Source organism: Nerophis lumbriciformis, linkage group LG21 (assembly GCF_033978685.3).
Source record: "Nerophis lumbriciformis linkage group LG21, RoL_Nlum_v2.1, whole genome shotgun sequence".
NCBI classification, from domain to species: domain Eukaryota; kingdom Metazoa; phylum Chordata; class Actinopteri; order Syngnathiformes; family Syngnathidae; genus Nerophis; species Nerophis lumbriciformis.
Window position 1 is genome coordinate 13,894,520 of NC_084568.2, and position 27,590 is coordinate 13,922,109.

Here is a 27,590-nt window from a genome sequence, read left to right on the forward strand (position 1 = left end):
CGCACAACTGTCCATCGAGTGAGTCACACTTTATATTGATCATGCGTGTATCACGCCAGACATTGTACAAACATAAGAAATGTGGGCTAATACTTTACAGATACTGTAATATGATTGTTCATGTTTTTCAGCCAGTACAGATTGGTGTCATATCGCAGTGTTGTGCATTACAAACTCAAACACGTTTCGTGCTGACGTAGAAGTGAGCTTATCTCATTCTGTAGTTAGCTTTTACGGCTAATACCGAAGCACGCCAATGTGTTACTATGCTAGAAAAATAATTCCTCAGTGTTCGCTCTTACAATAACAATGTTGCTACAGCTTGGTTATTATACAGCTTATGGAACGTAATTGAAGTATTGTTGGCGGTTTTTGAATGCATTTTAAAAGTGATTTAGAGGTCGAATCGATTGTTCCCATTGCTAGCCAACAAGAACGAGACGATTTTTACATTTTAGAATGCACAAATAACAACTTTTGTCTTCTTGTCTTTAATAATCATTGTGAACGATAGGCAAAATTCCCCCCCAAAAAGTGCAGTTGCCATTTTTGGGGAATTTTACCTATCATTCACAATCTTTACATGAGACAGGAGTGCACAAATGATCGATTCACATCTGAATAGAGTTGCACGGTATACCAGTATTAGTTTTGGATGATACCACGAATTTGGGTGGTACTTTTCAGAGGCGGTATAGTACCGAAAATGATTAATTAGTATCGCGGTACTATACTAATACTGGTATACCGTGCAACTCTATTCAGATGTGAATCGATCATTTGTGCACCCCTGTCTCATGTAATGATTGTGAACGATAGGCAAAATTCCCCCCCAAAAAGTGCAGTTGCCATTTTTGGGGAATTTTACCTATCATTCACAATCTTTACATGAGACAGGGGTGCACAAATGATCGATTCACATCTGAATAGAGTTGCACGGTATACCAGTATTAGTATAGTACCGCGATACTAATTAATCATTTTCGGTACTATACCGCCTCTGAAAAGTACCACCCAAATTCGTGGTATCATCCAAAACTAATGTAAAGTATCAAACAACAGAAGAATAAGTGATTATTACATTTTAACAGAAGTGTAGATAGAACATGTTAAAAGAAAAAGTAAGCAGATATTAACAGTAAATGAACAAGTAGATTAATAATTAATTTTCTACCACTTGTCCTTAATAATGTTGACAAAATAATAGAATGATAAATGACACAATATGTTACTGCATATGTCAGCAGCTAAATTAGGAGCCTTTGTTTGCTTACTTACTACTAAAAGACAAGTTGTCTTGTATGTTCACTATTTTATTTAAGGACAAACTTGCAATAAGAAACATATGTTTAATGTACCGTAAATTTTTTTGTTAAAATGAAGCCAATAATGCCATTTTTTGTGGTCCCCTTTATATAGAAAAGTATCAAAATAATTTTGGTACCGGTACCAAAATATTGGTATCGGGACAACACTGCATCTGAATCACTTCATCACTAAATCAATTCATAATTTTCAATAATCGATGCAACAACACATTTTATTTTTTTTATCTATTAAAAAAAAATCATTTTTTAAAAAGACATTTTTAGGCCATCTCCATGCAACCAGAATAATATTTTCTAAGCTGTAACTGTTTTAAAAATGTTTCATTGTAATTACTATACTAAATAATACATTGCAAGAATCTGTTTGAATCGACAATCGTGTTGAATCGAATCGTCAACCCAAGAATCAGATCGAATCGTTAGATGCCCAAAGATTCACACTCCTAACAAGCACACATGTTTTTTTTTTATTCTAAGTTGTAAATAAATGCTAGCAAAAGTCAACTAACAATGAAGCCAATCTATTCCGCCTATAAAGCGCTCTAAAAAACATCCCAAAATCTCCATCAATGTTTTATATTCTTGTGAGTATATGTAATGTAGTAACATTCACAATACCATGTAATACTTGTGTATTGTGCTCATTTTATAGGGGAACTGCAATTTTTCTCGGGAAATTTGTCTATGTAAGACGAGAACACTTTTTTTAATGGATTCTAAATCGTAAATAAACATTAGCAAAAATCAGCTAACAACAGAGTCAATAGTAGCTCCTCTATTCCGCCCACAGAGCCAAACAAAAAAACAAAAAAAACAAATAGCACCAACAATACTCCATTTACATTTCGTGAATATTAACCAAGTATTAGCGATATTGTTATCATGAGCGCTAACGTTAAGGACCTATTTTTAGCGGCGCATTGATCACAGAGAGATAGCTAGTTTATGCTTCTATATTTACAGTCATGATCAAAAGTTTACATACACTTGTAAAGAACATAATGTCATGGCTGTCTTGAGTTTCCAATCATTTCTACAACTCTTATTTTTTTGTGATAGAGTGATTGGAGCACATACTTGTTGGTCACAAAAAACATTCATGAAGTTTGGTTCTTTTATGAATTTATTATGGGTCTACTGAAAATGTGAGCAAATCTGCTGGGTCAAAAGTATACATACAGCAATGTTAATATTTGCTTACATGTCCCTTGGCAAGTTTCACTGCAATAAGGTGCTTTTGGTAGCCACCCACAAGCTTCTGGCAAGTTTCTGGTTGAATTTTTGACCACTCAAACAGCTAAATGTTTGTTTCATCTGACATCACATGAACAAAGATAAGACCTTCTGGAGGAAAGTTCTGTGGTCAGATGAAAAAAAAATTGAGCTGTTTGGCCACAATACCCAGCAAAATGTTTGGAGGAGAAAAGGTGAGGCCTTTTATCCAAGGAACACCATGCATACCGTCAAGCATGGTGGTGGTAGTATTATGCTCTGGGCCTGTGGAATGGAACTGGTGCTTTACAGAGAGTAAATGGGACAATGAAAAAGGAGGATTACCTCCAAATTCTTCAGGACAACCTAAAATCATCAGCCCGGAGGTTGGGTCTTGGGCGCAGTTGGGTGTTCCAACAGGACAATGACACCAAACACAAGTCAAAAGTGGTAAAGGAATGGCTAAATCAGGCTAGAATTAAGGTTTTAGAATGGCCTTCCCAAAGTCCTGACTTAAATGTGTGGTAACAAATTTAGCTGAACTGCAACAATTTTGTCAAGAGGAGTGGTCAAAAATTCAACCAGAAGCTTGTCGAGAAGCTTGTGGATGGCTACCAAAAGCGCCTTATTGCAGTGAAACTTGCCAAGGGACATGTAACCAAATATTAACATTCTGTATGTATACTTTTGACCCAGCAGATTTGCTCACATTTTCAGTAGACCCATAATAAATTCATAAAAGAACCAAACTTCATGAATGTTTTTTGTGACCAACAAGTATGTGCTCCAATCACTCTATCACAAAAAAAATAAGAGTTGTAGAAATTATTGGAAACTCAAGACAGCCATGACATTGTTCTTTACAAGTGTATGTCAACTTTTGACCACAACTGTGTATCTTGAGCTGGGGAGCTGCTGCATCGCCTCTGTGCTGGTGAAAGTTAATCCTAGATGATAAATTATGCCTTTCACCTGGATAGTAGAAGGATATGGCCATAAACCGAGAAGTTGGTCAACTTTGACGTCCAATTTAGACCTGGAGACGGCGAAAAAGACACGAAAAGACAATCGTTTGTGGCACCTTTTTTTTTATCCTATGTGAGGATTATGATTAATTCTTTGTCTAAACAGGAAGATACAAACATCCCAGCAGTCGATGTTTGTTGTCTTTCATGAAGTCTGCCATGATTAGTAGTGTTGTTAAAAAAAAAAGTGATGCGTCTGTGAAATTAATACGCTGCCCTTTACTTAAAATAAGCAAATTGTGTAAATATTACATGTTTTTATGAATGTTACTACATTACATTTATACTTACATCATGTATATAAAGCGTCAGAGGTTTTTTAGAGCGCTTTGTAGGCAGAATAGAGTGACTCCAATTGGCTCTATTGTTAGTTAACATTTATTTACGAGTCAGAATGCATGAATAAAAGATAAACGTATGTATTCTAGTCTTACATAAGGCACATTAATTTCACAGACGTTTTCCCTTCAACAACAACACTACTAACCACTGCAGACTTTCTGAGAGACAACGACGACAAATTATGTTTCAGAAACTTATATTTTTGAGCCTGAATATAAGGAGGATGAGCTATAAGTTTTAGAAACTGCGTGCTGAACAGATCCAGCTTTAGTGAGACACTAAGCATCATGTAGATATACCAACTACGGACATGATAAAATCATCACTTACTGCACAATGTCTGCTGTCACCTGGATGCCGACTGATGGGATGTTTGTATCTTCCCGTTTAGATGAAAAAATCATCATAATCATTGCGAAGGGATAAAAAAAATTGGCCAATAACAAGCGTCTTTTTGTGTATTTCTTGCCATCTCAGGGTCTAAGTTGGATGTCAAAGTTGACCAACTTCTCCGTTTATGGCCACATCGTTCTACTATCCAAGTGAGAGGCATGATTTATTATCGAGAATGAACTTTGACCAACTCAGAGGCGATGCAGCAGCTCAATATGTCAATATAGCAGCACAAGCTAGTTAGCGGCACATTAATTTCACAGACGATTTCCTTCAACAACAACACTACTAACCACAGCAGATTTTGTGAGAGACAACAGCGACTACTTTGGGACAAGTTACGTTTCAGATATTTATATTTTTGAGCCTGAATATAAGGAGGATGAGCTATAAGTTTTAGAAACTGCGTGCTGAACAGATCCAGCTTTAGTGAGACACTAAGCATCATGTAGATATACCAACTACGGACATGATAAAATCATCACTTACTGCACAATGTCTGCTGTCAACTGGATGCTGACTGATGGGATGTTTATATTCTCCCGATGAGATGAAAAAATCATCATACTCCTTGCAAAGGGTTAAAAAAATTGGCCTATAACAAGCATCTTTTTGTGTATTTCTTGCCAGTTAGATGTCAAAGTTGACTAACTTCTCCGTTTATGGCCACATCCTTCTATCTAGGTGAGAGGCATGATTTATTGTCTAGAATTAACTTTGGCCAACTCAGAGGCGATGCAGCAGCTCAATATGTCAATATAGCAGCACAAGCTAGTTAGCTCTCTGTGATCAATGCACCGCTAAAAATTCAGAAACTTATATTTTTGAGCCTGAATATAAGGAGGAGGATCTATAAGTTTTAGAAACTGTGTGCTGAACAGATCCAGCTTTAGTGAAGCACTTATAATAGCAATATCGCTAATACTTGGTTAATATTCAGGTCACGAGATGTAATATTGTTGGTGGTTTTTGAATGTTTTTTAGAGGGCTTTATGGGCCACCTCTTACTTGCCGTATTTTACGACTTAGAATGCAAACAAAAAAGAAAAACATGTGTTCTTGTCTAACATAGGGATTGTGAATGATAGGCAAAAATTCCCCCCAAATATCCTGATCTTATAAATAGCGGAGGAAGGTGTGTGTGGCAGCGCTGGTAAGCTCCAACCTAAAAGGAGTGGGTCCATGTGCATACCTAATAGTATTTTGTACTCTACCGTCCAAACATAACTCTCCATTATTCCAACACAGGACCAGCAGCTATTTCCCGTGACAGGATGATGGGTGGACCTGACACCAAAGTGAGCGTGGGCCGAGGCGACGATTAAATCACGATAATGGCCCCGCCGTCTTTCCGGCCGCCATCAGCATCCAATGAAGGCGTTATCATGGCCATCAATAAGCGGCATCTGCCTGACAACAGCACCAGCACGGGAACTCAGCTGGATGTCAGGATGCCGCGTTGATGCCCCCAGCACTTGTTTATCACGTCACAAAAAGAAACAGGGGGGTGACAGGAGTCATGTCCAAGCAAGGTACAAACTAGGGATGGGCAATACGGCCAAAATTCTATTTTTCAGCCTCCTGCAATAACAATACATAACACAATATATTATTTGTTATATAAATGGTAATAGAAGCATGTCAAAACCATCCCTAATTTAGCGGCTCACGTATGCAGTAACATATGACATCATTTCCTGCATTATGTTGTAAACTATTATTAATCCACTTGCTAATTTACTATTCATATCTGGTTACCTTCTGTTGTAACAAGTTATTTCTGCACTAACATTAAACTTCAATAATTGAGCGATATTACACATTTGGGCGGTATCGGTCATACCAATGCTGATACCGACGCTTCACATTTTCAACATAATTTTGATCACAATTATAATCAGACAAAAACAATGCACTGCAAAAACTGAAATCTAAGTAAGATTAAATATCTCAAAGATATTTGCTTATTTTCTGTCTGATAAGATAATTCTTCTCACCAAGCAGATTTTATGTTAGAGTGTTTTACTTGTTTTAAGTGTTTTGGTCCTAAATGATCTCAGTAAGATAATACAGCTAGTTGCTGAGATTTGATGACCTATGTTGAGTAAAACATGCTTGAAACTAGAATATCAACTGTTGCAAAGCTGTGTCATCAACACTCACAAGTATAAAACCACTTTTTTAAAGTAATAATTTCTTACTTCAAGCATGAAAAAAAAATCATGATGCCGAGCGCATATCATTATGTCAAGATAATGGCACTAGCATTTACTTAATTTAAGAATATTTTTCAACATATTGAGCAAAAAGGTCTCATTTTTTTGTTTCTACCAAGAAAAGTGCACTTGTTATTAGTGAGAATATACTTATTTAAAGGTATTTTTGGGTTCATTGAGGTTAGCTAATTTTACTTGTTTTGGAAAGTCTTGACAAGCCGAATTTTCTTGTTGTATTGGCAGATAATTTTTCTTAGTTCAAATAAATACCCCTAATTTTTATTTATTTTTTTAACACTGACTTTTTGCAGTGTGGATGGCGGTGTAGCAATATCAATTAAATATCAAAATTATTTCCTACTCTGAATTAAATTAGAGAATATCGGACTGCTGATATTATCGGCCGATAAATGCTTCAAAATGTAATATCGGAAATTATCGGTATCGGTTTCAAAAAGTAAAATTTATGACTTTTTAAAACGCCGCTGTGTACACGGACGTAGGGAGAAGTACAGAGCGCCAATAAACCTTAAAGGCACTGCCTTTGCGTGCCGGCCCAATCGCATAATATCTACGGCTTTTCACACACACAAGTGAATGCAAGGCATACTTGGTCAACAGCCATACAGGTCACACTGAGGGTGGCCGTATAAACAACGTTAACACTGTTACAAATATGCGCCACACTGTGAACCCACACCAAACAATAATGACAACACATTTCGGGAGAACATCCGCACCGTAACACAACATAAACACAACAGAACAAATACCCAGAACCCCTTGCAGCACTAACTCTTCCGGGACGCTACAATATACACCCCCGCTAACCCCTAGCCCCGCCCCCCCCCACCTCAACCTCGCTCCCCCCAACCCCGCCCACCTCAACCTCCTCATGCTCTCTCAGGGAGAGCATGTCCCAAATTCCAAGCTGCTATTTTGAGGCATGTTAAGAAAAATAATGCACTTTGTGACTTCAATAATTAAATATGGCAGTGCCATGTTGGCATTTTTTTCCATAACTTGACTTGATTTATTTTGAAAAACTTTGTTACATTGTTTAATGCATCCAGCGGGGCATCACAACAAAATTAGGCATAATAATGTGTCAATTCCACGACTGTATATATTGGTATCGGTTGATATCGGAATCGGTAATTAAGAGTTGGACAATATCGGAATATCGGATAGCGGCAAAAAAGCCATTATCGGACATCTCTAATTGAAATCCTATGGTTTTTGCCCTTAAAGTCCTCCTGTGTCGAGGAGCTTATTAACTGAGTTTGTAAACAATAACAAAAACATCAAAATATATTTTTATGATTGAAAGTATCGATTTAACCACTCTAGTATCGACCATATACTGATACTATACTTGGTATCGTTGCTGTCAATATTTATAGCGATCCGCTCACCTTTGTTTACATTCAAGAGCTCTAGCTTGCAGCTAGCATATTCTCCTACAGTGTGTAGTGTAGCATGCCGAGCTATTCTTCGTCCTCCAGGGATAATGACACTTTTTAAGAAACGTAGTTTATTTGCCGCCATAGAGGGCAGGACTTCTGACTTAGGAGTGGCTTTGCATTGTGGAGGGACGTTAGCCGCTAGTGAGGACGCTGCATTGCGTCCTCACTCGCTTGCCGCGGTCAGATTTGCGGCTAGAACGTGTCATCGACATGCATTATCGCAATATAATAACAGTATTAAATGTTTCAGGGGGATTTAAATCCCCTGAAGAGCAGGGAAACCTGCGAAACAGGCTTTTAGGGATGAAATAGCCTCTGTGTTTTTTCCTGACCGAACGTATATTCCGCTCTACCCCGGTATTGAGCACTGTATAACGGATAAACAACAGTAACCTCGACTAGATATATAAATATATACGTATATATTTATACATTTCAAATATATGTATGTATATATATATATTTTTTTTAAATTATTATTATTTTTTTATTTTTTTTTAAATATATATATATATTTATTTTTATTTATTTTTTATTTTTTATTATATATATATTTTTTTTTTTTCCGCCCCTAATCTATTTTTGACAATTATCAATCGATTTAGATTCGGGATGAATAAGAATCGCTATTCAGATTTCAATCAAATAGATTTCGTCCTCGCTCATAAACACATTATATTGGGACTGTCTGTGAATGTAGCTTTTCGTTACAAGTCCGTACAGTGCGCACCTGGTCTGCCGCAGTATTAAAAACTAATAAAAGCTTAGCACCATTGTGTTTGTACATTTAGCAAGTAATCAAACCTTTTATCCCAAAAAGCAACAAGCAACAAATCTGGTGAAAGGCCTTTTGGAGATTCTAACATGAAAGCACAAGAGTATGGCTCTTCTCAACGAGCAGCACGTGCCACTGTGGACCAAAAAAAAGAGATGGCAAAAGATAGTTTAACTGTCGTTCTTAACTAATTTATTACATTTTTAATTACTTTAAATTATGCAAATTATGACATCAGAAAGCACCCAGCAACCCATTACTGTTTATTATTTGACTTAAAGTACCAGTAGAATGGAAAAACAAGTTGTCTTTATATTGAAGCTATTATCATATATGTCTGATTTATAACACTAAAGACTTGCAAAGTTTGCGAGTAAATAGATATGATCAAAATAGTATCAATCTCACGGAGATTCCTGAGCCATTTTTGAGAGATAATGAGGAAGCCAGTCACATGATCCGTGACGCAGCATTGGGAACCACAGATCCCTTCCTCATCAACAACAATGCTAATCAAGCAGATTTTGTGAGAGCCAACAATGATTACTTTGGGAAAAATTATGATCCAAAACCTATTTTTGATCCTGGATATTTGTTTATTTGAACGGGACAAGTGGTAGAAAATGGATGGATGGATGGATGAATTAGCTGATGCCATTGTAGTCAGCTAGTCTTACTGGGGTCCACACAAAACATCACATCTTAGGAAACTGTTTAAAACATTGCAAAACACATTAAAAAAATAAAATATTGTACATGAATTCACGATATAATTCATCACTATCAATATACGTATAAAATATGTTTAAAAAAAGGATTCAATTGCGTCAATCAATATGATAAGTAACACACGTACAAAATAACTCATGAAATAACACACATTAATTTAGTTTAATGTTATTGCCAAGTTTTGACACCCCTGGTTTAAGGGTACCACCCAACTGACAAACTACTAACAATTATCTACCCCCTTAAAGTAAAATGGGTATACTGTATCCAGTCTACAACCTGGTTGTATCTTTTTTTTTTCTGGCCACAGGTGCGCTTCCCCCAAAACCAAGTGTTAAAGGTACCACATAAGGATCTTATAAGGCACGGGGGTCAAACTCAAGGCCCAGGGGCCAGATACGGCCTGGCCACATCATTTTATATGGCCCGCAAAAACCTGAAAATAACATTTGTCAATAAAGTACTTTATCTTTTCCTACTAATTGTATTTTATTGTACTGATTTTTTTCCATTTTGACAGAAGAGATACATGTGCTGCATGCATCGGCATATATTTTAAACTTTAATATAAGAATCCTACAAATATTATATTATACATGCCAAAACAAATGTGTTGGTAAAATAAAACTAAATACCTAAACATCTGCTTGACTTAAGATTTCCCAAAAATTGTACACTGTAAAAATGACAATAGATTTCACGGTTAAAATAAACCTTGCAAACTCAGTCGCCAGAATTTTACCTTAAAAACTGTGGTACTGTTTTTCCATTTACAGTAATAAAAAAAAAAAAAACATAAAATCAATAATTGTCTATTTTACAGTAAAAAACTAACTGGCAGCTCAGTCGCCAGAATTTTACGTTAAAAAACGGTGGTACCGTTTTTCCATTTACAGTAATTGACCGTAAAAACAACAACCGTCAATTTTAGTCGCCAGAATTTTTCAGTAAAAAAAAAACTGCTATAAAAATTTTTTTAACTTGTTTGGTAAAATTATAGCAATTAAGCTGCCACTTTTGCACCGCAAAATCTCCAAAAAAATAGTTTTTTACAGTCTATGCCAGAGATTTCAAACTTGTTTTTATTGAGGGCCACATTGCAATCATGGCTGCCTTCAAATGGGCCACTTGTAACAGTGAATTTATAGGAATATAAACATATAATAGCTTCATTACACAATTTGCATTGGCAACTTATTTTTATTACTGTGTGTTTTACTGACAGATAGATGTGTAACTTGCTCTGAAACCGTAAGTCAAGCTGACAAGCAGATATGTATTTATTTATTTTTGATAACCAGAAAACCTTGTTGCATGATCAGATAATAGTAAAGTATAGAACATAAACAAATGCATGCAGTACATGTGTTTGTCAAAATCGAAAGAACAAAAATGTTTTATTATTTCACGCCTTTGCAGGGCACATCAAATTATGTGCCGGGCCACGTAAAGAACTTTGTGGTGGACCACATAAAATGATGTGGCGGCCGAAGATAAAATACTGTGGTGGACCATATAAAATGATGGGACGGGCCACATAAAATATTGTGGTGGACCACATAAAATGACGTTGCAGGGCACATAAATGACGTTGCAGGCCACACAAAATGATGTGGTGGGCCGCATAAAATAATGTGCCGGGCAACTTTAAACCTCTTAAGGCCCAAGCTATTTGTTTACATGCTTCTTTTATTTCTCTTTGCTATTTGGGCTTATTGGACCCTAATTAGAATAAAAACTAAAAATCATCTTTTGATATGATGTACTTATAGTCCATAAGTACACAAACGTGTACTTCATGTGTAGTGACATGCTAATTTTTATTTTTACACTTTTTTTTTTCCAAATTCCATTGTATGTTATACTCTTCTGACACCACCAGATGGCAGTATAAGTGTCCACATAAGCGGCATAAGACCCCAATTCAGTAGTGTACACAATTTTGGAAATAAGAGCTAAAAGGTGCTGTCCACGCATGTGGCCACTAAGGCCTTTAGAGGTATAATTATTAAATGACGTGACGGACCATTTTCAAAATGTGGGGGGCCACATTAAATAATATATGGTAGACCACATACAATGATGTGACATGCAAGATAAAATACTGTGGCGGACAACTTCAAATGATGTGGCGGAACACTCAAATAATGTGGCAGGCCACATAAAAAATTTGTGGTGGACTACATAAAATTATGAGCCGGGGCCATGAAACTGATGTGGCGGGCCACAAAAAATATTATGGTAAACCACATACAATAATGTGGTGGGCCATGTAAAATGATGTTGAAGGCCACGTAAATGACGTGTCAGGCCACACAAAATGATGTGGTGGGTCACATAAAATAATGTGCCGGGCCAATTTAAATGATGTAGCGGACCACTTTCAAAATGTGGAGGGCCACATTTAATAATATGGTGGACCATATAAAATGACCTTGCAGGCTACATAAATGACGTCGCAGGCCACACAAAATTATGTGGCGGGCCACTTTAAATGACATGGCGGACCACTTTCAGATTGTGGGGGGCCACTTTAAATAATATGGTGGACCACGTTAAATAATATGGTGGGCCACATAAAATGACGTTGCAGGCCACATAAATGACGTTGCAGGCCACATTAAATAATGTGCCAGGTCACATTAAATGATGTGGCAGACCACTTTCAAAATGTGGGGGGGCCAACATTAAATAATATGGTGGACCACGTAAAATGATGTGGCGGGCCACTTTATTGATGTCGCTGGCCACATAAAATATCGCGTGGACCACGTAAAATGACGTTGCAGGCTACATAAATGATGTCGCAAGCCAAACAAAATGATGTGGTGAGCCACATTAAATGATGTGGCAGACCAATTTCAAAATGTGGGGGTCCATTTTAAATGATATGGCGGACCACATTAATGATGTGGCGGACCAATTTCAAAATGTGGGGGGCCACATTAAATTACATGGTGGACCACGTTAAATAATATGGTGGACCACATAAAATGATGTGGCGGGCCACTTTATTGATGTTGCTGGCCACATAAAATATTGTGGTGGACCACATAAAATGACGTTGCAGACTACATAAATGACGTCGCAGGCCACACAAAATTATGTGGTGGGCCACATAAAATAATGTGCTGGTCCACTTTAAATGATGTGGTGGACCACTTTCAAAATGTGGGAGGGTCACTATAAATAATACGGTGGACCACGTTAAATAATATGGTGGGCCACATAAAATGATGTTGCAGGCCACATAAATGATGTTGCAGGCCACTTTAAATAATGTGCCAGGCCACATTAAAGGATGTGGTGGACCACTTTCAAAATGTGGGAGGGCCACATTAAATAATATGGTGGACCACATTAAATAATATGGTGGGCCACATAAAATGATGTTGCAGGCCACATAAATTCTGTTTCAGGCCACACAACATGACGTGGTGGGCGACGTAAAATAATGTGCAGGGCCACATTAAATGATGTGGCGGACCACTTTCAAAATGTGGGGGGCCCACATTAAATAATATGGTGGACCACATAAAATGATGTGGCGGGCCAATTTATTGATGTCGCTGACCACATAAAATATTGTGGTGGACCACATAAAATGACGTTGCCGGCTACATAAATGACGTCGCAGGCCACACAAAATAATGTGTCGGTCAACTTTCAAAATGTGGGAGGGCGACTTTAAATAATATGGTGGACCACATTAAATAGTATGGTGGGCCACATAAAATGACGTTGCAGGCCACACAAAATGATGTGGTGGGCTACTTAAAATAATCTGCCGGGGCACTTTAAATGATGTGACGTACCAATTTCAAAATGTGAGGGGCCACATTAAATAATATGGTGGACCACATAACGTGGCGGGCCACACTCTATTGATGTCGCTGGCCACATAAAATGACGTTGCAGACCACGTAAAACTTTCAAAATGTGGGGGACCACATAAAATGATGTGGCGGGCCACATTATTGATGTCGCTGGGCCACATAAAATTAATTAGACATACATTTTCATATCTGACAAGGAGTTTGACACCCCTGTTTTTAAGATAAACATGATCAGCTACTGTGTACTTTTGAACTAAGTGACACACACACACTCACACACACACACACACACACACACACACACACACACACACACACACACACACACACACACACACACACACACACACACACATTCATCGAGCCCCTTGTAAAGTGTGTAGGGCGGACATTGTGTACCCAGATGGCAGCTGCGTAGGCTTACTGATATTTCCACTGGAGGTACTTACGGTGAGGGCAGCGGGGGTGTTGCCGCACTCACACGCACGCACGCACACACACACACACACACGCACGCACACACACGCACACACACACGCATGACGACTTTGCGCACCTAGCAAAAAAAATCACAATCACTCGCACGTCACACAACCAAACACACACGTGCAGATGTAGTGTCACGGACACACACACATTTATACACGGAAGAGACAGCTCTTGGCGCGCGCGCCACCTTGTTGTTTTTTTTCCCTCCTTCGGCTCGTGCTGCTGGCGGGAAAGATAGCAGCGTGGAGGAGGACTCACTCGGCAACAAGGGATAAAATTAGCGCAAAGTGCATGATCGCGATCCTGCGTGGCGCTAACAGGCCTGCGCACAAACACATGCGCACATCGCCGTGACAATCTGCAATAAAGCTACGCAGCTCTACTTACCGCCTTAGAAAGCAAGTCCGGGAGCAAACTGCGTGAGGAGACGCTGGAGGCGAAGGTGTTGCTGTCCCGATCTTTCCCCCGCTTCTCCTCCTCCGTCCACCGGCTCCGCGGCCGCCCGGGTGTCCGCTCACGCGAAGATCAACGGCGCCGACCGACGACGTGGCGCGGATAAGGCGAGTTAAAGGTTACGAGCCCCGTCCGAGGAGCAACAACATTGGCGCGGGTGTTTTCATAATCGTACAGTGGGGCAGCTACGGCGCGACGCTGCGTGTCCGCCGCTAGGTGGCGCCGCTGGCTCCCCCCCCCCCCCCTCCCCTCCGCGGGTCTCACTTCCCGGCATGAAAAGTTGCGTCGTTTCCCGCCAGTAGCGAGGAGACTCGCGCGTTCGCGGCTTGTCCGAGGCGCCGTGAACGCCTCAGCAGCATATATTCATGTGGCGTGTGTGTGAGGAGTTAACCCGTGAACGCAACAGCACAAGAGACTCTAAGGAGGGAGGGAGTGTGGGGTTGGAGGGGGGGGCGTGATTTAGAGGAGACGCTGGATTAATAAAATGGCGACGTTTTTGGCTCAAGTCCTGCGGGGAAAAAGTTGTTTCAAGGTGGGGGTGGGCGGAGCGATCCATGTGTCCGTTGTATCGATACCAAGGATAGTATCAGTGTCGGGCCGATACTAGCGTGTTTATATCATTTTTGAGTTTCAGAAATCTCCGTTTTCCTTTTTTTGTTTTATTCTCATTGCTACATTGTTATTTATATCAGTGTTTTTCAACCTTTTTTGAGCCAAGGCACGTTTTTTGGAGGCACACCACCAGCAGAAATCATTAAAAAACTAAACTCAAGTTGACGGTAAAAAGTCGTTGTCGCAATTGTTGGATATGACTTTAAACCATAACCATCATGCATCACTATAGCTCTTGTCTCAAAGTAGGTTTGCTGTCAGCACCTGTCACATCACACCATGACTTATTTCGAGTTTTTGATGTTTTCCTGTGTGTAGTGTTTTAGTTCTTGTCTTGCGCTCCTATTTTGGTGGCTTTTTCTCTTTTTTTTTGTATTTTTCTGTAGCAGTTTCATGTCTTCCTTTGAGCCATATTTCCCGCATCTACTTTGTTTTAGCAATCAATAATTTTTCAGTTGTTTTTAATCCTTCTTTTTGGTGACATTGTTGATTGTCATGTCATGTTTGGATGTACTTTGTAGACGCCGTCTTTGCTCCACAGTAAGTCTTTGCTGTCGTCCAGCATTCTGTTTTTGTTAACTTTGTAGCCAGTTCAGTTTTAGTTTCGTTCTGCATAGACTAAACCTAAACTTCAATGCCTTTTCTTAGTGGCACTCACCTTTTGTTTATCTTTGGTTTAAGCATTTGACACCTTTTTACCTGCACGCTGCCTCCCGCTGTTCCCGACATCTACAAAGCAATTAGCTACCTGCTGCCACCTACTGATATGGAAGAGTATTACACGGTTACTCTGCCGAGCTCTAGACTGCACCGACACTCAACAACAACACATCATTTGCAGACTATAATTACTGGTTTGTAAAAAATATTTTTAACCCAAATAGGTGAAATTAGATAATCTCCCACGGCACACCAGACTGTATCTCACGGCACACTAGTGTGCCGCGGCACAGTGGTTGAAAAACACTGGTTTATAGAAAAGCGTGATGTAAAATCTAATGCATTATTATTATTATTATTATTATTAGGACATTTTATTTTGGCGACATTAAAACTCAGGGTATAATTTATTAGAGAAAGGATTTTTTTTTTCATTTTTGCTTTTGTGCTTTATAATAGAGTAATACACTAACACCCAAAACATGAGGTACACCTGCACAATCTACAATCCAATATTAAAACAACGATAATAATGCACATTTAGAATGTATTTACTCAACAATCTTTATTATTGTGTGAATGATTTGGAGCATTCACACATGTTTTTTTCTTCTTCTTCTTCTTCTTCTTCTACAGATTTTGGTGTGCTCTACTTTCCACATTTTTCATCCGATTCAAACCGTTCCAACTTCAAACTGTTCAGCCTATTCTGGAATCGCAGGCTTTCCCTAGACAAATTCCCAGATTTCCCAGAATTACAGGTTTTCCGGGACATTTCAAAATGAATTGGCTGTTTTTCAAACTTCCACCATTTCCACATTTTTCAACCGGTTCAAACGATTTCACCTTCAACACATTCCACCATTCTGGAAATTCAAACTAGAATTTTTTTCCAAGTTTAAAAAAAATTCCAGGATTTTCCAGAATTCCTGGTTTTCCAAAGCCCTATTCCCACCCTTTTTTCTGGTGACTACTCCTCCCACATTTTTCAACCGTTCCACCGTCAAAACACTCCTCTTAATCAGGACAAAAAACAGAGATGTTTTTTTAACTAGAAAATTTCCCGGTTTTCCCGAAATTCCAGGAATTCCGTAATGCCATTTCTCAATTCAACATGTTACTGCTTCAACATTTCTCGACCGATTTGAAAAATTCCAACAACCATTTCAACTCATTCAGACCAAGTTTTTTTTTTTTTACCATTTTCAAAAAAAAATCCCGTTTTTCCCGAAATTCCCACATTTTTGGGAAATTCCCATTGAAATCCATGGGACATTCTTCAAAGTTCCACAACTCCCACATTTTTCATCTGATTCAAACTGTTCCAACTTCAAAATATTCCGCCTGTTTGGGAATTGTGCTCTCTTTCAACAATTCTAAAAAAATTCCATGATTTCAGTTCAACTTCAGCATTGGAGCATTCACATGCAATTCCTTCAGGAATTGCCTCATCTAGTTGTAATTGTAGTAGTTACATCAGAAATACATAATAATTACACCATGCAATTTATTTCCATAATAAATAATGAAGATCAGTTCTTCTCAAACAGCGAGGCCATGTGACCTCCGGGAACATGCTTTAGCAGTATCATGCTTCAAAACCCACTTCGACAAGCTGTGCAGTACAAAACGTGCTTGTTGTAGCCTTTAATCCTGATTTTGATATTATGAAAAAAATGTAAAATCAGCGTACATTTTTAAATTCATTTTTGTTTCGTAGATTAAAGTATTTTATATGTTGTGCTCCTGATTTAATGTTGCTGATGCATTTGAATGTTTTAATATTTATTGAGGTTAATACATTTTATTTTGCAGTATCAAATGGTTTCAAGACATGGTTCCTGGTTCGAATCTAGCTTCCGGCATTCTTGCCGCTGCCGTTGTGCCCTTTGGCAAGACACTTCACCCACTTCGCTCCCAGTGAGTTCCACCCACACTCGTGTAAGTGTACTTTGGAGATAATGGGTTTCTCAATGTAAAGCATTTAAGTCACTAGAGAAAAAGCGCTATATAAATATAATTCCCTTCACCAGTTTTAATAAGGATTTCATTTTTGTAATTTATTTTAGACAAATTGATGCACTTTAAATATTTTCTGTTCCAGACTAAAACAACATTGTTAATAAAGTTATTTGTTGTCAGTTGATCTATATTTATATCTTTTTTTAATGTTAATAAAGATGCAATCTATTGCAGATGTGTACTTTTATAGACAAATGATACTATTAATAGTTGTAGCAGAGAGTGGGCGGGGTCAAAATGTTTTCATCTTCCTGTGGGGGGTAACAGAAAATAACTGAGAAGCACTGTGTTGGATGAATAGTCTGTTCCAGGGTCAAACTGTCACCACCATAAAACCTTTATTAAATGTGCAGACAATGTTTTAAATCATATTTAATTGTTTTGGAAAATCACATTAAATTTTAGTATGTAAAAAGTGTTAACTTCAGTGGGGAAGGTGTAATGACAGCCATACTTGCCAACCTTGAGACCTCCGATTTCGGGAGGTGGGGGGGTGGGGGGGCGTGGTTAGGCGCGTGGTTAAGAGGGGAGGAGTATATTTACAGCTAGAATTCACCAAGTCAAGTACTTCATATATATATTATATATATATATATATATATATATATATATATATATATATATATATATATATCTAAGAAATACTTGACTTTCATTGAATTCTACCTATATATATATATTTATTTTATTATATATATATATATATATATATATATATATATATATATATATATATATATATATATATATATATATATATATAAATAAAATAAATACTTGAATTTCAGTGTTCATTTATTTACACATATACACACACATAACACTCATCTACTCATTGTTGAGTTAAGGGTTGAATTGTCCATCCTTGTTCTATTCTCTGTCACTATTTTTTAACCATGCTGAACACCATCTCTGATGATGCATTGATGTGTGGCACGCACAAAAGTGCTTTCATCAAATGCATTAGAGACTGGAATCTTCCATCTCTCCCTAGCATGGCCCAAAACCGGTCAATCTTTGCTTCCTGAGGAAGATCTTCAGTGCCAAGCACTTGGTAGTCCACTACTTCTTCCCGGAGGCTATCCAGGTCCAATCGCAGCTGCGGCTTGGAACTTACAAGCTCTTATGAGAGTAGCGTATGTGTGTGTGTGGCCCTTTAATAGGTGAGCATGTGAGGTGAGTGACGTCAGTGAGTGTGTGGGCGAGAGAAGAGAGGGAGCGGTAGCGTCAGTGCGGGCGGGACTAGTTTGTTTTGTGTTGGATTGGCTGTGTGCAAGCAATCAATAAAGCAAGATTTGCAACTAATCGCCGGACTCAGGCAGGAAAGGTGCAACAAAGCGTATTTCTTCATCTTACTCGTCGTCGGCGTCGCCATGACTGTATCTTCCTCGTTCTTCTGCTTCATCTCCTTGGTGTGTGCGCAGTTGTGCACTGCACTCTCTAAAAGCCGTATATGTTATTGATGTTATAGATGGCAGTATTGTCCTGTTTAAGAGTGTCACAACATTGCTGTTTACGGCAGACAAACTGCTTTACGGTAGACAAAAAACGTGACTGCTGCTGTTGTGTGTTGTTACCGCGCTGGGAGGACGTTAATTAAACTGCCTAACAATAAACCCACATAAGAAACCAAGAACTCGCCCTCGATCATTCTACAGTTATAATGTGTTTGGGCAAGCACACTGTTCATATCGTGGGAAAGCGGACTCAGGTCCGCATGGAGCTGGAGGGGGCGTGGCCTCCAGCTCCGCCTGAATTTCGGGAGATTTTCGGGAGAAAATTTGTCCCCGGAGGTTTTCGGGAGAGGCGCTGAATTTCGGGAGTCTCCCGGAAAATCCGGGAGGGTTGGCAAGTATGATGACAGCTGTACCTCACACGCTAATTTTTGGACTTCATTCGGGTGTAAAAAGATGCTAACCGCTGTAAAACAACAACACATGCTTTAATCCAGTGCTTTTTATATATTTTCTGTTACGCCCCCCAGGGGGAAAAAAACAAAAAACATTTGTCTACCCCCCCCCATTCTCCACCATGACTTTAAACAGTGTCATTTTTCTTAAAAATGTTTAAGTACACTTCTGCATAACATTGTATGCTTATTAACAATTATATATATATATATATATATATATATATATATATATATAAATCAACTTACAACAAATAATAACTTTATTAATATTGTTTCTTAGTTTGTAACAGAAAATATTTAAAGTGCATCAATAAATTTGCCTGGAATTCCCCCCAAAATGGTATGCTTATTTAAACTATAAAAAATGTATGACAGACTTGAACCATTTGATTCTTAAAAAATTAAATGAGATAAACTCAATAAGCAATGATCAATTTATCGACAACCTTGACTCAGGACCACCATCTATCTATCCATTTTCTTCCGCTTATCCGAGGTGGGGTCGCGGGGGCAGCAGCCTAAGCAGGGAAGCCCAGACTTCCCTCTCCCCAGCCACTTCGTCCAGCTCCTCCCGGGGGATCCTGAGGCATAATTCCCAGGCCAGCTGGGAGAAATATAGTCTTCCCAACGTGTCCTGGGTCTTCCCTGTGTCCTCCTACCGGTCGGACGTGCCCTAAACACCTCCCTAGGGAGGCGTTCGGGTGGCATCCTGACCAGATGCCCGAACCACCTCATCTGAAGGAGCAGTGGCTTTACTTTGAGCTCCTCCCGGATGGCAGAGCTTCTCACCCTATCTCTAAGGGAGAGCCCCGCCACCCGGCGGAGGAAACGCATTTCGGCCGCTTGTACCTGTGATCTTGTCCTTTCGGTCATAACAAGGTTCAAGGTTCAAGGTTCAAGGTTCAACTTTATTGAAAAAAGCTCATGACCATAGGTAAGGACTGGAACGTAGATCGACCAGTAAATTGAGAGCTTTGCCTTCCGGCTCAGCTCCTTCTTCACCAAAACGGATCGACACAGCGTCCGCGTCCGATCCACTCTTCCCTCACTCGTGAACAAGACTACGAATGTACTTGAACTCCTCCACTTGGGGCAAGATCTCTTCCCCAGCCCAGAGATGGCACTCCACCCTTTTCCGAGCGAGAACCATGGACTCGGACTTGGAGGTGCTGATTCTCATCCCAGTCGCTTCACACTCGGCTGCGAACCGATCCAGTGAGAGCTGAAGATTCTGGCCAAATGAAGCCATCAGGACCACATCATCTGCAAAAAGCAGAGACCTAATCCTGCAGCCACCAAACCGGATCCCCTCAACGCCCTGACTGCGCCTAGAAATTCTGTCCATAAACGTTATGAACAGAATTGGTGACAAAGAGTCCAACCCTCACTGGAAACGGGTCTGACTTACTGCTGGCAATGCGGACCAAGCTCTGACACTGATCATACAGGGAGCGGACCGCCACAATCAGACAGTTCGATACCCCAAACTCTCTGAGCACTCCCCACAGGACATCCCGAGGGACACGGTCGAATGCCTTCTCCAAGTCCACAAAGCACATGTAGACTGGTTGGGAAAACTCCCATGCACCCCTAATGAGTATAGAGCTGGTGCACAGTTCCACGACCAGGACGAAAACCACACTGCTCCTCCTGAATCCGAGGTTTGATTATCCAGCGTAGCCTCCTCTCCAGTACACCTGAATAGACCTTACCGGGAGGAGTGTGATCCCACAATATTTGGAACATACCCCCCGGTTCCCCTTCTTAAAGAGAGGAACCACCGCCCCCAATGTCCACGCAATGTTGCAGAGTCTTGTCAACCAAGACAGACCCACAACATCCAGAGCCTTAAGGAACTCCGGGCGGATCTCATAGTGCTATACTGTATAAATGATTTGGATTTGGATATTTAGTCCTGCAATGAGTGCAGAAGACGCCGATCCGGGTTTGTGTTTTCTAGGGCAGTTATCCCCCCCTGTCTAGTTGGTAATGGAGCCTCGCATGGAGGATTAACTATCTCTTTAGGAAGCCCCCGAGCAACATTTTTATTACGCTTTCCTCACCCATCGCATCCCAGCTTTTGTGCTACTTAACTCTTTCAGTCACGTGCTTGCATATCTGGCACGGAGCAGACAAATTACCCGAGTATCACTTAATTCAACTGAGTTAATGCACCGGGCGGTCAAAGGCTCTCGTAAAATGCACATGTTGTGCAGATGGAAGTAAATTATCATTAAAAGAAGGATGCAAACAAGCTTCCCAACATTTTTCCTTGATGAAGCAATTACGGTACAGGAGCATATGTAGACAATATTTTACTGCAGGAAACATCAAAAAGGAAAATTAAAGAGGAAGGTGGGGCTATAAACAAAGGAAGACTCATAAAAGCCGAATAATTTAGGAAGAAAGCCAAGAGTATATGAGGAGATACTTGAAACAGTGCAATTTACTTGTTGTAACTCTCTCAAAAAACAACACTATTTTATCTTTTTTCAACTTTAAATTAATAATACACATATTGAGTAACAGGACTGATTGATTAATTGAGACTTGTATGATTAGATTGCACAGTACAGTACATATTCCGTACAATTGACCACTAAATGGTAACACCCGAATAAGTTTTTCAACTTGTTTAAGTCGGGGTCCACATTAATCAATTCGAGGTACAAATATATACTATCAGCATAATACAGTCATCACACAAGTTAATCATCAGAGTATATACATTGAATTATTTACATTATTTACAAACCGGGGGGCGGGATGTGGAGGGGGTTGGGGCGGGGGCGGGGGGTTAGGTTTGGTTGATATCAGCACTTCAGTCATCAACAAATATATCATCTGAGAAATGGACATTGAAACAGTGTAGGTCTGACTTGGTAGGATATGTACAGCGAGCAGTGAACATAGTGAGCTCAGAAAGCATAAGAACAAGTATATACATTTGATTATTTACATTTGATTATTTACAATCCGGGGAGGTGGGATGTGGTGGGGGGATGGTGTTAGTCTAGAGCAGGGGTCGGCAACCCAAAACGTTGAAAGAGCCATATTGGACCAAAAATACAAAAAAAATTTTTGTCTGGAGCCGCAAAAAATAAATAGCCTTTTATAAGTGATATAATGAAGGCAACACATGATGTAAGTGTCTATATTAGCTAAATTAGCCTACTATCAAAATGACTGTGTCGGAGGCTGACAAACAAGCTTCTTAGAAGGAGAGATGATTCCTGGAAATTACTGGCTCAGAATGGCCAAAGGTATAGATGTGTGTGTCCAAGTTAAAGGAAATGGCGGGCTGTCTTCTTCTAATGGATTTATAACAATCTATGCAAGCTGGGTTACGTTTGCTGTGGTCTGGAACAACATGGCACACAAACAACTATCGGAAATGCAGCCAATATTACATAGGGATAATGTGTCATGAGAAATGCACATATAAATTAAATACACAGAGGACATAGGAAATTAAATGAGCTCAAATATACCTACAAGTGAGGCATAATGATGCAATACGTACATAAAGCTAGCCTAAATAGCATGTTAGCATCGATTAGCTTGCAGTCATGACCAAATATGCTTGATAAGCGCTCCACGCAAGTCAATAACATCAACGAAGTTCACCTTTGTGCATTCACGCACAGCATAAAACATTTGGTGGACAAAATGAGACAAAGAATGAGTGGCATAAAACACGTCTTTCTCTGGCATCGTTGAAGAAAGTTATACATGTGAACAAACTACGGTGTGTTCAAGGACCACCAAAATTAGTAGGACAAAACGGCGCTCACCAAATACTCTCATCAGAGAGGCATGTTTAATAAAAACATTGGGATTTGTAACAATTAGGGAGGTTTGTGTCATGTTGTCCTCCTACAGAAACCCTATTAAAACAAAAATATACTTATACTTATACTTCAGGCAGTGTCCTCTACAGTGGACATGTTTCTATCAGTCTGGAATATGAAAAAGTTAACTAACAATTGAACTTTGAATAATGTAAATACCTCACAAACTTATGTTTGGCTTCAAATATCTTTTTGTGGATGATGAGAAGGCGTCATGTCCAGGGTGTAAGCTGCCTTCCCACAACGGAAAAGAGGTCAAGGATTAAAATTTTTTTAAAAAAGCTGCAAATGATGCTTGGGTCACACTTTGGTAGACTGACCATACGTCCCTTTTTCACCGGACATGTCCTCTTTTGCGGAGCTGTCAGGGCGGAATTTCTTAAATGCCTCAAATGTCTGGCATTTTGAGTTAGGGTTCGTGTATTTTCAATGTACGTTCAGGGTTAAGAAGGGGTTAAAAACAAAACAAATTATGAAGGTGCACAGCAGCATTGGTGAGGGAGGGGCAGAGACAGAGAGAGCGAGAGAGTTATAATAAACGCGCATGCGTCGCCAGGCTCTGCTTTTTATCCGTAGATTTATCAGATTTAATGTTTTATTATCTATAGCAGTGGTGTCAAAAGTGTGCCCCGGAGGCCATTTGCGGCCCACAGCTAATGTTTTAAAGGCCCACGGCACATTCTAAAAATACTATTAAAATAAACAAAAACATAACAAAAGTGAAATAAAAAAGCTTAAAGGTGAAATGTAATTTAGAAAAAGTTTACATTTTGACTAATAAAACAAAGCTGTTTTTTTTCTTTCAAACTGTCATTGCTCAAAACATAATATCGAATCAAAATCAATGTTATTATGAATTATTGACCTATCCAAGGTTCCCATTACTTCACATCAAATATTCCACTAAGAAAATTATTTCTGGTGGAAGATTTTGCATATTTTGTGTGTTTGCCATAAAAAACATGGTTTTGTTTGACAAAAAAGGGCGGAAAACAAACAAACAAAAAAACAACATAAAAAAAACAAAAACATTTTGAAATGAGGAATAGATGTGAAGTTGATGTAGACTCCAGAGATTTAAGCGTTAAATATAAAATGTAAGTATGCCCTGGCACACCATTATCATCATTTCATGACCGAAGCAAAACCCTTTTTACACTTTTATACTGAAATAAATACACCTACAACTTATTAAATAAAAACAGAGAAAAAACTACCAGCAGCCGTAAAGTTTAGATCCATGAAGGAAAGAAGAAAATGAATGAATGTTTATAACTGAATACATTTACATATGTATACACATTTGTTTTCTTTTTTTATTATTATTTTTTAACGAATTAAGTAACGTTTATGGCAACCTTTTTCCAAAACACACTATAGAATGTGAGATCAATCAATCAATCAATCAATCTTTATTTATATAGCCCTAAATCACAAGTGTCTCAAAGGGCTGCACAAGCCACAACGACATCCTTGGTACAAAGCCCACATAAGGGCAAGGAAAAACTCACCCCAGTGGGACGTCGATGTGAATGACTATGAGAAACCTTGGAGAGGACCGCATATGTGGGTAACCCCCCCCCTCTAGGGGAGACCGAAAGCAATGGATGTCGAGTGGGTCTGACATAATATTGTGAGAGTACAGTCCATAGTGGATCCAACATAATAGTAAGAGTCCAGTCCATAGTGGGGCCAGCAGGACACCATCCCGAGCGGAGACGGGTCAGCAGCGCAGAGATGTTTTCCCAGCCGATGCACAGGCGAGCGGTCCACCCCGGGTCCCGACTCTGGACAGCCAGCACTTCATCCATGGCCACCGGACCTGTGCCCCCCCCCCCCCCCCTCCACAAGGAAAAGGGGAGCGGAGGAGAAAAGAAAAGAAACGGCAGATCAACTGGTCTAACAGGGGGGCTATTTAAAGGCTAGAGTATACAAATGAGTTTTAAGATGGGACTTAAATGCTTCTACTGAGGTAGCATCTCTAATTGTTACCGGGAGGGCATTCCATAGTACTGGAGCCCGAATAGAAAACGCTCTATAGCCCGCAGACTTTTTTTGGGCTCTGGGAATCACTAATAAGCCGGAGTTCTACCTACTCAGTGGTCTAGTGGTTAGAGTGTCCGCCCTGAGATCGGTAGGTTGTGAGTTCAAACCCCGGCCGAGTCATACCAAAGACTATAAAAATGGGACCCATTACCACCCTGCTTGGCACTCAGCATCAAGGGTTAGAATTGGGGGTTAAATCACCAAAAATGATTCCCGGGCGCGGCACCGCTGCTGCCCACTGCTCCCCTCACCTCCCAGGGGGTGAACAAGGGGATGGGTCAAATGCAGAGGACAAATTTCACCACACCTAGTGTGTGTGTGACAATCATTGGTACTTTAACTTTAACTTCTTTGAACGCAGATTTCTTGCCGGGACATATGGTACAATACAATCGACAAGATAGGACGGAGCTAGACCGTGTAGTATTTTATACGTAAGTAGTAAAACCTTAAAGTCACATCTTAAGTGCACAGGAAGCCAGTGCAGGTGAGCCAGTATAGGCGTAATATGATCAAACTTTCTTGTTCTTGTCAAAAGTCTAGCAGCCGCATTTTGTACCAACTGTAATCTTTTAATGCTAGACATAGGGAGACCCGAAAATAATACGTTACAGTAGTCGAGACGAGACGTAACGAACGCATGAATAATGATCTCAGCGTCGCTAGTGGATAAAATAGAACGAATTTTAGCGATATTACGGAGATGAAAGAAGGCCGTTTTAGTAACACTCTTAATGTGTGACTCAAAGGAGAGAGTTGGGTCGAAGATAATACCCAGATTCTTTACTGATTCGCCTTGTGTAATTGTTTGGTTGTCAAATGTTAAGGTGGTATTTTTAAATAAATGTCGGTGTTTAGCAGGACCGATAATCAGCATTTCCGTTTTCTTGGCGTTGAGTTGCAAGAAGTTAGCGGACATCCATTGTTTAATTTCATTAAGACACGCCTCCAGCTGACTACAATCCGGCGTGTTGGTCAGCTTTAGGGGCATGTAGAGTTGGGTGTCATCAGCATAACAATGAAAGCTAACACCGTATTTGCGTATGATGTCGCCTAGCGGCAGCATGTAAATACTAAAGAATGCAGGGCCAAGAACCGAACCCTGAGGAACTTTGCACGTTACCTTAACATAGTCCGAGGTCACATTATTACGGGAGACGCATTGCATCCTGTCAGTAAGATAAGAGTTAAACCACGACAAAGCTAAGTCTGACATACCAATACGTGTTTTGATACGCTCTAATAAAATATTATGATCGACGGTATCGAAAGCAGCGCTAAGATCAAGAAGCAGCAACATAGATGACGTATCAGAATCCATCGTTAGCAGCAGATCATTAGTCATTTTTGCGAGGGCTGTCTCCGTAGAGTGATTTGCCCTGAAACCGGATTGAAAAGGTTCACAGAGATTGTTGGACACTAAGTGTTCATTTAGCTGCTGTGCGACAATTTTTTCGAGGATTTTCGAAATAAAGGGAAGGTGGGACACCGGTCGGTAGTTTACCATGAGGTCAGGATCAAGGTTAGGTCTTTTGAGCAGAGGATGAATAACCGCTTTCTTGAATGCTAGGGGAACAGTGCCAGAGGAAAGTGATAAGTTTATAATATTTACCACTGATGGACCTAATAATACAAAAAGCTCCTTGATAAGTTTCCCAGGAAGTGGGTCAAGTAAACATGTTGTTTGTTTTATCCCACTTACACGCCGTAATAGTTCCTCTAATGTTATTTCATCAAAAAGAGAGAGACTATTTTGTATTGCAGTATCCGTCGTAGATACAATTGTATCTGTGTTAATAGAACCCAGTTGTAGCTGGGATGCGTTGTCTTTAATCTCCTTTCTAATGAGTTCAATTTTCTTATTAAAGAAATTCATAAAGTCATCTGCCGAGTGGGTGGAGCTATTGGGAGGAGTCCCTTGTTGGGTTAGCGATGCTACTGTACTAAACAAAAATTTAGGGTCGTTTTTGTTGAGGTGGATGAGATTTGAGTAATATTTAGCTTTAGCTAAGGTAAGCATGCGTTTATACGATATTAAACTATCACTCCATGCTTGATGGAAAACCTCAAGCTTGGTCGCGCGCCATTTGCGTTCCAACTTTCTACATGATAATTTATGAGCTCTGGTTTCTTCTGTAAACCATGGGGTGCGCCTTTTAGGGGCCCTTTTTTGTTTTAGCGGTGCTATACTATCAATGGTTTTGCGCAGGGCATTGTCAAAGT

General features: G+C 39.6%; 1 protein-coding gene across 4 annotated transcripts in view; it reads right to left on the reverse strand.

Annotated features, from left to right (window-relative positions):
• LOC133621079 (uncharacterized) overlaps nucleotides 1–14,345 on the reverse strand; it is a 79,015-nt gene extending 64,670 nt beyond the window's left edge. For all 4 annotated transcript variants that reach the window (XR_009817599.2, XM_061982909.2, XM_061982911.2 and 1 more), the window contains exon 1: nucleotides 14,199–14,345. The gene's annotated coding sequence lies outside the window, so the exon portion shown is untranslated. The remainder of the gene's footprint in view (nucleotides 1–14,198) is intronic.
• Nucleotides 14,346–27,590: the final 13,245 nt, after the last annotated feature.